This window comes from Neopsephotus bourkii, unplaced genomic scaffold (genome assembly GCF_033783945.1).
Source record: "Neopsephotus bourkii isolate Nb327-2 ecotype Australia unplaced genomic scaffold, CSIRO-AGI_Nbou_v1 NB_1625, whole genome shotgun sequence".
Taxonomy (NCBI): Eukaryota; Metazoa; Chordata; class Aves; order Psittaciformes; family Psittacidae; genus Neopsephotus; species Neopsephotus bourkii.
Window position 1 is genome coordinate 105,097 of NW_026902100.1, and position 8,567 is coordinate 113,663.

The following is an 8,567-nucleotide window of genomic DNA, read 5'->3' on the forward strand; positions in this document are numbered from 1 at the left end:
AAGGGATATTGTTTTATCTGAACTGGATGGGCCCCTCTTTTTGTTTCTACTTTAAAAGGCAAAGCATTTTCTGCCTTACCTGGAACTTCAGATGCCCATATTCCCATATATACCTGATTAAAGACTTCTTCTATTTCAAGGGGGTCCTCCTGTTAGCTTTTCTGTTGAATTAAAAATAAACTCAGAACTTCAATTAATTGTTCGTCCTTAACTCTTAATTCAGTTTCTCCTTCCTTAAATATTATAGTTGCTTCCAAATGTTCTAGTAAAACTTGCCCTTGTAAAGATTTTGGAGAATTCGGCATGTATTAAAATTTATGCTTTCCTATTTGTTTTCCCAATTTGTACTCTAAAGGTTTCAGGAAGAACACTTTTATTTGGTGGCCAGCGTCTCCCACAACTGCAACAAATTCTTTTCCCAATGGAATCAAACTCTGATTTAACACCAAATAGTGTGGAGACAGTGTTCTCACAGGAGAATGGATAATTGGTACATAAACTCTGAATAATCCTGAAAGATACAGCAAGGCAGTGAGAGGCCCGAGGAAGCTTAAGCAAGCAAGAAAAGAAGAAGCTGTAATTCACTGAGTTATGAGAACTGTATGCTGTCAGCAAGCTTTCGAGGTCAAGTTCTCACACCTGTGCTTAAACAATTATGTGTTAGTCGCTAAGGGTCTTCAAGATATGTATCCAATCATAATATGCCAAATCACTGTAAGTGCCTGTAAGAAATGGTATATAAGGAGTTAAAGTTTTGTAATAAATTGGCATTCGCTTATCACATTGATCATTCCTGAGTCATCTGTGACACCCGTGTCGACGAATGGAGCCCGAACAGGGACCCTCAGATCGGTAACTTACGACATGCAAGTTTGAAGGTCTGATCAAACAAGAGGGGGCAGAGAGCCAGCCAAAAGTCAGCGCTGCCCCGGCGCTGTGAAGTCAGATGTCTTCAAACTATGGGATCTCGCCCTGATCAGGTGAACAGCCGGGGAGGAGAAGGGGCACTCGCCTTCCAAAGAGGAACAGGCAGTGATGGAGCTCCTCCAACATATTTTCTGTAAGAGAGGACTGCAACATGATAGTGCCACCTTACAGAGGATGTTAAAGTGGGCCCATGATCGTGGCTTTATCCCCACAGTGCAAGCGACCTTTCAGGTTTCTGAATGGGAACGTATAGGCCAGGCATTCTGGGATGTGATCAGTAAAGGGACAAAGGAAGCGCAGGAGCATTCTGCGCTATGGAGACCGGTAACTGAGACTTTAAAGGAAATGAAATTAGAACGGGCAGCAGTGGCATCTGTTTTCCTGGCCGCTGCTCCTTCACAAAGTCAGTCAGAGGTAGAGAAGAGTGCTACGTCTATGGTATTTGCCCCCCCTGTTGTGCCTGGCACAGCATCACAGAAGCCTCTTTGGCATAAGGGGAAAGATAAAGTGAAACGGCTTTTGCACCCGAAAGTACAGGCAGAGAGTGCAAATGTGGTCACCTCCGACCCAGAGGAAGGAGACCCCAGATAGGAATTGAAACCAGACCCAGCGTCTCCAGCAGAACCGGACTTGTACCCTCCCCTTCCGGATCCCAACTCAGACTCAGACGGTTCAGGCAGTTCGGCTCATCGGCATATGCAAACCAGACTCAGTGATGGTCAACTGTGACAGCTGCTGAAGAAATTAGAAGCACTGGAGATAAAAGAAACCTCCAAACCCTTTGTCCCACCTTCCTACAATGCACTAGTAAAGAAAGGGGAGTGGGAGGGGGGTGTTGGGCACAGGGTATGGGATCATGGTAATAACCCTGCTAAACGTTGGCATGGGATGATCAAAGATGCAATTGTTATGGGGGAATTTTCGGCTATGGGTCCCTCAGCATTCCCGGTGTTTAACACTCCACAGAGGGGAAAGGAGTGGGAGGCATTGGATTTAAAGGTAGTAAAGGAGGCACATCAACTGGTAACATCCTACGAGTTTAAATCATCATATACTCGGGCAATTACTGCACATATTTTTTCTGCATATATCTTAGCACCATATGATATCCGTATGATAGCTCAATTGTTGCTTACTCCCCACCTTCAGATATGGTTTAAAGTGGGCACAGCAAAGGAAAAGGCTGGATACATGGCTACTGCCTTCGCTGCTGCTGTTAAACCCCTTCTACAATTAGGTTAGGGTGATTGTGGGGGTACTAAAAATATGAGATGTTATAATTATGGACAGAGGAGACATTTAAAACAAAACAGTGAACTGTAAAGAAAATTAGTTCAGTAACCTGCCCCCCCTCAGGGTAGTGTTACTGGTTTTGCAGATAAATGTATTAAATGTGTTGGAAATGAGACAAGGGGTTGGGGGCACAAAATTACAAGATGGGATATAGAAATCTGTAGAAGTAGCTTTAAGTAATGTTAAGTTTGATGGCTTTGTAACAGTAGCAATGGAAAGTTACTGAGGTGCAGGATACAGAGAGAAAAATATAGAGAGAGAGTGCAGCTAGAGAACATACTGAGAATTCTCACAAGATAAATCGTTATAGTTGACATAGCTTTAAGAAAAAAACAGCCTAGAAAAACAGGACACAGGGATAAGGGGTATCTGGGAACTGCAGGTGTCCAGGATGGGCTACAGCTAAACTAACTGATAAGTAGGAGGATGGGAGGATTATTATGTCTCCGGTGCTAACGAACCAATTAAACTGGTATGAGCATCTACTGCACGTGCTTCAAAGGCTGCCAGAAGTGATGAAGATTGTTGGACGAAGTAAACGACCCTCAGAGACCACCACCACAATTCTGTACGCATGCGGGGAACTCTCTGGAAAATGATGTAATCCATACGTAGCCTCATGAATATGTATGTATGCCCAGGGACTATGTAAGGATAGCTTGTATAGCAATACAGGGACACACATGTTAGGAGTTATCCCCCGTGTCTCCCGTCGCCGCAATAAAGAATACCTGCTTGTCAGCTTGAAAACTTTGTTGGCAAGTTTGTTCCTGGACTTTTCTCCGAATCAATTTGGTACCCCAGATGGGACCCTCTCTGCTCGGCTGCAGGACCCGCTGAGGACAGGGCTCCCTAGGGCCCTCGGGAATTTTTCCCGGAGGGACCCCTCAACTCATTCGGATCGCTGTGGGAGCAGACAAGGACCATCTCATAAAAGGTATTCTTTTTTTTGTATAGTCTGTAAGGTGCAGGGGGCACCTTGGTTTGGTAAATTGGTTTGGTAAATTGGTTTGGTAAATTGGTTTGGTAAGCATACGCATGGTTTGGAAGCCTTCCGTAAATCAAGATAAGAAATCTCGTAGGTAAAGGCGTATACCCGGCTGCTAGCGTCCTTTTGGTATACACCCACAAGAAGCAGGGGGCTTCTTGTCGTTTGGGTCCTGCAAGACACAGGGGGTGTCTTGCAGAAAAGGTTTTGGATTTTATTGGTATACACCCAAAGGAAGCAGGGGGCTTCTTATGGTTTGGGTCCTGCAAGACACAGGGGGTGTCTTGCAGAAAAGGTTTTGGATCTTGTTGGTATTTGATTTATTTTGTGGCTTGTTACATTAAGGATTTTAGTCTTGTGATTTTGGTATCAGTGACAGACTGTTTAAGCAGGGGGCATCTTGTGATTTAGGTCCTACAAGTCGCATGGGGGTGTCTTGTGAAAATGGTTTTGAGTCCAGTGTGCTATCAACAGCCTATAAGGGATTTGATTCAGTGATGCTGTCAGCGTGGGTCCCTGAATAGGTTAGTAGAATCACCCTCCGATACAGTGGGCTGTTCAGTATGGTTCCTACAGTGGGACGCAGACAGGTTGGTTGGACACAAGGGTCTCGTCCTTCTTGGGACACTGACAGGCTGGTCAACTATAAAGGGTTCAAGGAAACCCCCCTATTAATGTTACAATATGGTCTGAGCCCCAGGGGTTAGGAAGTATTGGCTTTTGATTCTACTGGTATTCGCCTTATTTTGTGGCTTGTTACAGTAATGATTTTGGTCTTGTGATTTTGGTACTGGTGACAGGATGTTATAACTGTGTTATTAACTGTTGTTTGTTTGGTTGAATTTAAGTCTCTGTCTTTGTCTCAAGTGTTGTAACTGTGTGGAGTATGTCTGGGGATCCCGTCTGTGTGTGTGTGTGTGTGAATGTGAGATTGATAATGGAAAATCAGCAGAGTGAAGAGATCTTGAAAAAGAATCCTTTTGGGTGCATTTTGGCACACTGGAAAGAACTTGGAGGGTCTCCTGGGGGCTTGGGAAATAAGAAAATATTGGTAAAATATTGTAACCAATGGTGGCCTTTGAATACTTTGGAAGATTAGGAAAAATGGCCTAAAAATGGAACTCTGAACTATAATACAGTGTTACAATTAATGTTGTTTTAAGGGGGCAAGGAAAATGGGATGAAGTAATGTATGCAGATATGTTTTTCACTTTAAGAAATCACACGGAGTGACAGACTGAATGCAAAATTAATATAGCTCTGCCAGATTCCTTAATTTTGGCTTTGGAAAAGGACAGGGAAAAATTGAAAGTTAAGCTGGAGATGCTCAGCCTGTGATATTGGGGAAAGATGTTTAAAGTTAAAAAACAGTAATCAGGAAGATAGGGTGGAAAATCACGTATCACAGGTACCTCTGAGAGGAGCACCCTCTGCATCTGTCCTATCTGATATTGATAAGGAGGAAGAGATTTCTGTCACTGGCAACAAGCGGCACATTCACATTCAGAGTTAAGAAGGGGTTAAACCAGAAGTGCTGTTGCAGAGGCAGGCATCTGCAGGCCCTGCAGAGCAGGGTGAGCCGCTGTGAGAAAAAGGAAAAAAAAAGGGAAAACCAAGGGGGAAAGGAGGGGAGCTACTGGCCACCAAGAGAAAAAAAAAAAAAAAAAGAGGCATTCTTTCTGAAACCTTTAAAGTACAAATTGGGAAAACAAATAGGAATGCATAAATTTTTATGCATGCCAAATTCTCTAAAATCTTTATTAGGGCGAGAAGCAACATTTAAAGAAGGCAAAATGGAATTCAGAGTTAAAAACAATCAATTAATTGCAGGTTTGAGTTTATCTTTAATACAACAGAGAAACAAAAAGAAGGACCTCCCTGAAATAGAAGAAATCCTTAATGAGGTATATGTGGGAGTATGGGCATCTGAAGTTCCAGGTAAGGAGAAAAATGCTTTGCCTGTTAAAGTGGAAATAAAAAGGGGGGCCTACCCAATTAGAATAAAACAGTATCCCTTAAAATTAGAAGATCAAAGGGAATAAAAAAAACCATTGATAAATATTAAAATATAGTTTATTAATTGAATGTGAATTGGAATATAAGACTTCTATCTGGACAGTAAAGAAATATGATGGGAAAAGTTGCAGATTGGTTCATGATCTCAGGGCAATCAACAAAATTGCAGAGGATATTCGTCCAGTAGGAGTTAATTCGTATGACAGATTGACTAAACTGAATAATAATAAAAAATGGTTTGCTGTCTTGGATTTAAAGGACACTTTCTTTTGCTTATCATTGGCCAAAGAAAGCCAAAATTATTTGCTTTCGAATGGGAAAATCCTGACAGAGGAAGGGAAACTCAATTAACTTGGACAGTAATATCTAAAGGGTTTAAAAACAGTCCAGCAATTTTTGGAAAACAGCTAGCATGAGAACTAGAATCATGGAAGCCACCTACTCAAACGGGACTCTGTTACAGTATATGGATGACCAGTTAATTGCTACAGAAACAAAGGAAGAATGTATCCAGTGGACAGTGGAATTCTTAAATTTTCTGGGACTGAATGGTTATCAGGTATCCAGACAAAAGGCCCAACTAACCCAAACCCAAGTTTCCTACCTCGGATATGAAATAACAGGAGGACAGAGAGAACTTGGAACTGCTAGAAAAGAAGCCATTTGCAAGACTCCATGACCATCGACATTCAAGGAGCTGCGGACATCCCTGGGAATGACTGGATGGTGCTGACTTTGGATCCATGATTATGGTGTTCTCGTAAGACCAATATATGAACTGTTGAAAGGAAACCCTCCTTCTTTGGACTGGACTGATACAGCAGAGGGGATTTTTAGAAATTTAAAAACAGAGCTAATGAGAACTGCAGCTCTGTGACTCCTGGATGTGACTAAATCCTTTTGGCTATATTCCTGTGAAGAACAGGGAATAGCTTTGGGGGTCCTTGCTCAGAAACTAGGACCCTGCAGAAGGGCAGTGTCGTATTTTTCAAAACAACTGGATGAAGCGAGCAAAGGATGGCCCGGATGCCTAAGGGCTGTGGCAGCAGTCATCATAAATATTGAAGAGGCTCGCAAATTCACCTTGGGACAAAAGATTACTGTACTAGTGTCCCATGTGGTATCAGCAGTCTTGGAGCAGAAAGGAGCCCACTAGTTATCTCCTTCACGTTTTTTTTTAAATACCAGGCCACCATTGTAGAACAGGATGATACAGAAATTGTGGTCACTAACAGTGTGAATCCAGCATCCTTTTGCAGGAACAATCGACAGAACCACTAACACACAACTGCTTGACCACCATAGAGATTGTATATTCGAACTGACCAGACTTGAAAGGAAAACCTCTGGAAGTTGCTGATTCTTGGTTTACTGATGGTAGTAGCTTCATGAAAAATGGTAAATGAAAGGCAGGATATGCAGTTACCACCACTTCACAGGTAAAAAAAAAAAAAGCTAAACCTTTACCTGCGAACACCTCTGCCCAGAAGTCAGAAATAATAGCATTAATAAGAGCCCTGGAACTGGGTAAAAATAAAAGGATAAATATTTGGACTGATTCCAAATACGCATTTAGTGTGGTCCATGCACACGGTGCTACCTGGAAAGAATGTGGACCTTTGAACACACAAGGGAAACAGATTAAGCATGCTACAGAAATTCTACAATTACTGGAAGCTGTTCAGCTACCTGAAGAAGTAGCTGTTATGTACTGTAAAGGACATCAACAAGGTGACTCTGATCAGGAAATTGGAAATAATTTGGCCGATTTTGAAGCCAAACGAGCAGCTGAACAATTTCAAATCATATCCTTAATCCCTGATGGCAAACTAACAATTGAAAAATCTAAACCTAGATATTCAAAAGAGGTTAGAAAATTGATTGAGGATCTAAAGGGACAGGAAAATAAAGAGGGTTGGGCTCAAATACCTGATGGGCCAAATGTAATCCCCTATAACCAGCTCTGGATGTTAGCTCAGGAAGAACATAATAAAACTCATTGGGGTAGCAATTTTTTGCATAAATATTTACACAAATTGTAGGAAGGAATCTATACATCACAGCTCAATTAGTGACAAAACAATGTCAGCTGTGTCTTAAGAATAATCCTAAGACTGAAAATAGAAATCAAACTGGGACAACTGGGAGAGGAAGTTATCCGGACAGCAGTGGCAAATAGATTTTTCTGAATTACCGAAAAAAAAAAAAGGGGGTTATTGATATTTATTGGTGTTAACGGATACTTTTTCAGGCTGGCCAGAAGCATTCCCTTGTAGAATAAATAATGCAAAACAAGTGATTAAAATATTATTTAACGAGATAATAAGCTCATTTTGGGGTACCAGAGGCAATTCCTTCTGACCAAGGCTCGCACTTTAGTGCAAAATAGTTTCAAGAAATTAGCAAAAAATTAGAAATTGATTGTCAACTGCATGTTCCATATAAGCCTCAGGCCAGTGGGCAAGTAGAAAAGACGAACCATCTGATTAAACAACAAATTAGTAAAATATGTCAGGAAACAAATTTATATTGGTACCAGGCATTACCACTGGCTCCTCTAAGAATTCGAACTAAACCCCGGTCAAAAGAAGAGGTTAGCCCATTTGAGATTTTGTATGGAAGACCGTATCAGTCCCAGTTTAAAGGAGAGAGTCTTCAGGAAGTGGGAAAAGGCTATCTCCGACAGTTTATGATCAGTCTGGGAAAACGATTGGAGGAGATAAATAAGAGAATAATAGGGAAAAGAGCAAGAGGTTTGGATTATCCAATTCACCCTTTCAGATCATGAGACTGGGTTTATGTTAAGAAGTTTTCAGGAGATCCTCTACAGGAGAAGTGGAGCGGACCGTACCAGCTATTATTGACCACCTTTACAGCAGTGAAGATAAAAAAACAACCTGCTTGGATACATTATTCAAGAATTAAGAAAGCACCAGAGCCAGAGAAGACATGGCGGATCGAACCTTCAGTACCCTTGCGTATGAAATTGCGTCGGTCATAATTTGGACTCATATGATAACTGGCGCACAAGCTTGGGACCAGAACTTACTTATACCTGAAATTAGTGCAGAATGTTACTAATGTTTTTAATCATAGTGACTGGGTGTGCGCACAGTTGCCTAAATCAGGAGAAAGCCTGAATCTCCCATTAATTGGAGATCCAATTCCTAACACTGTTGCATGGACAAATTTTTGGGTGAACACTAGCAATCTGTATTTGAATGAAAGTTTAACATTTGGTATAGTTAATCCTAACCCAGGTAATGAATATTGCACACATGCACAAAGTTGTATTACACCAGGAACCAGGGTAAGAAATTTTGCTTGTTTAAATGCCACAGAT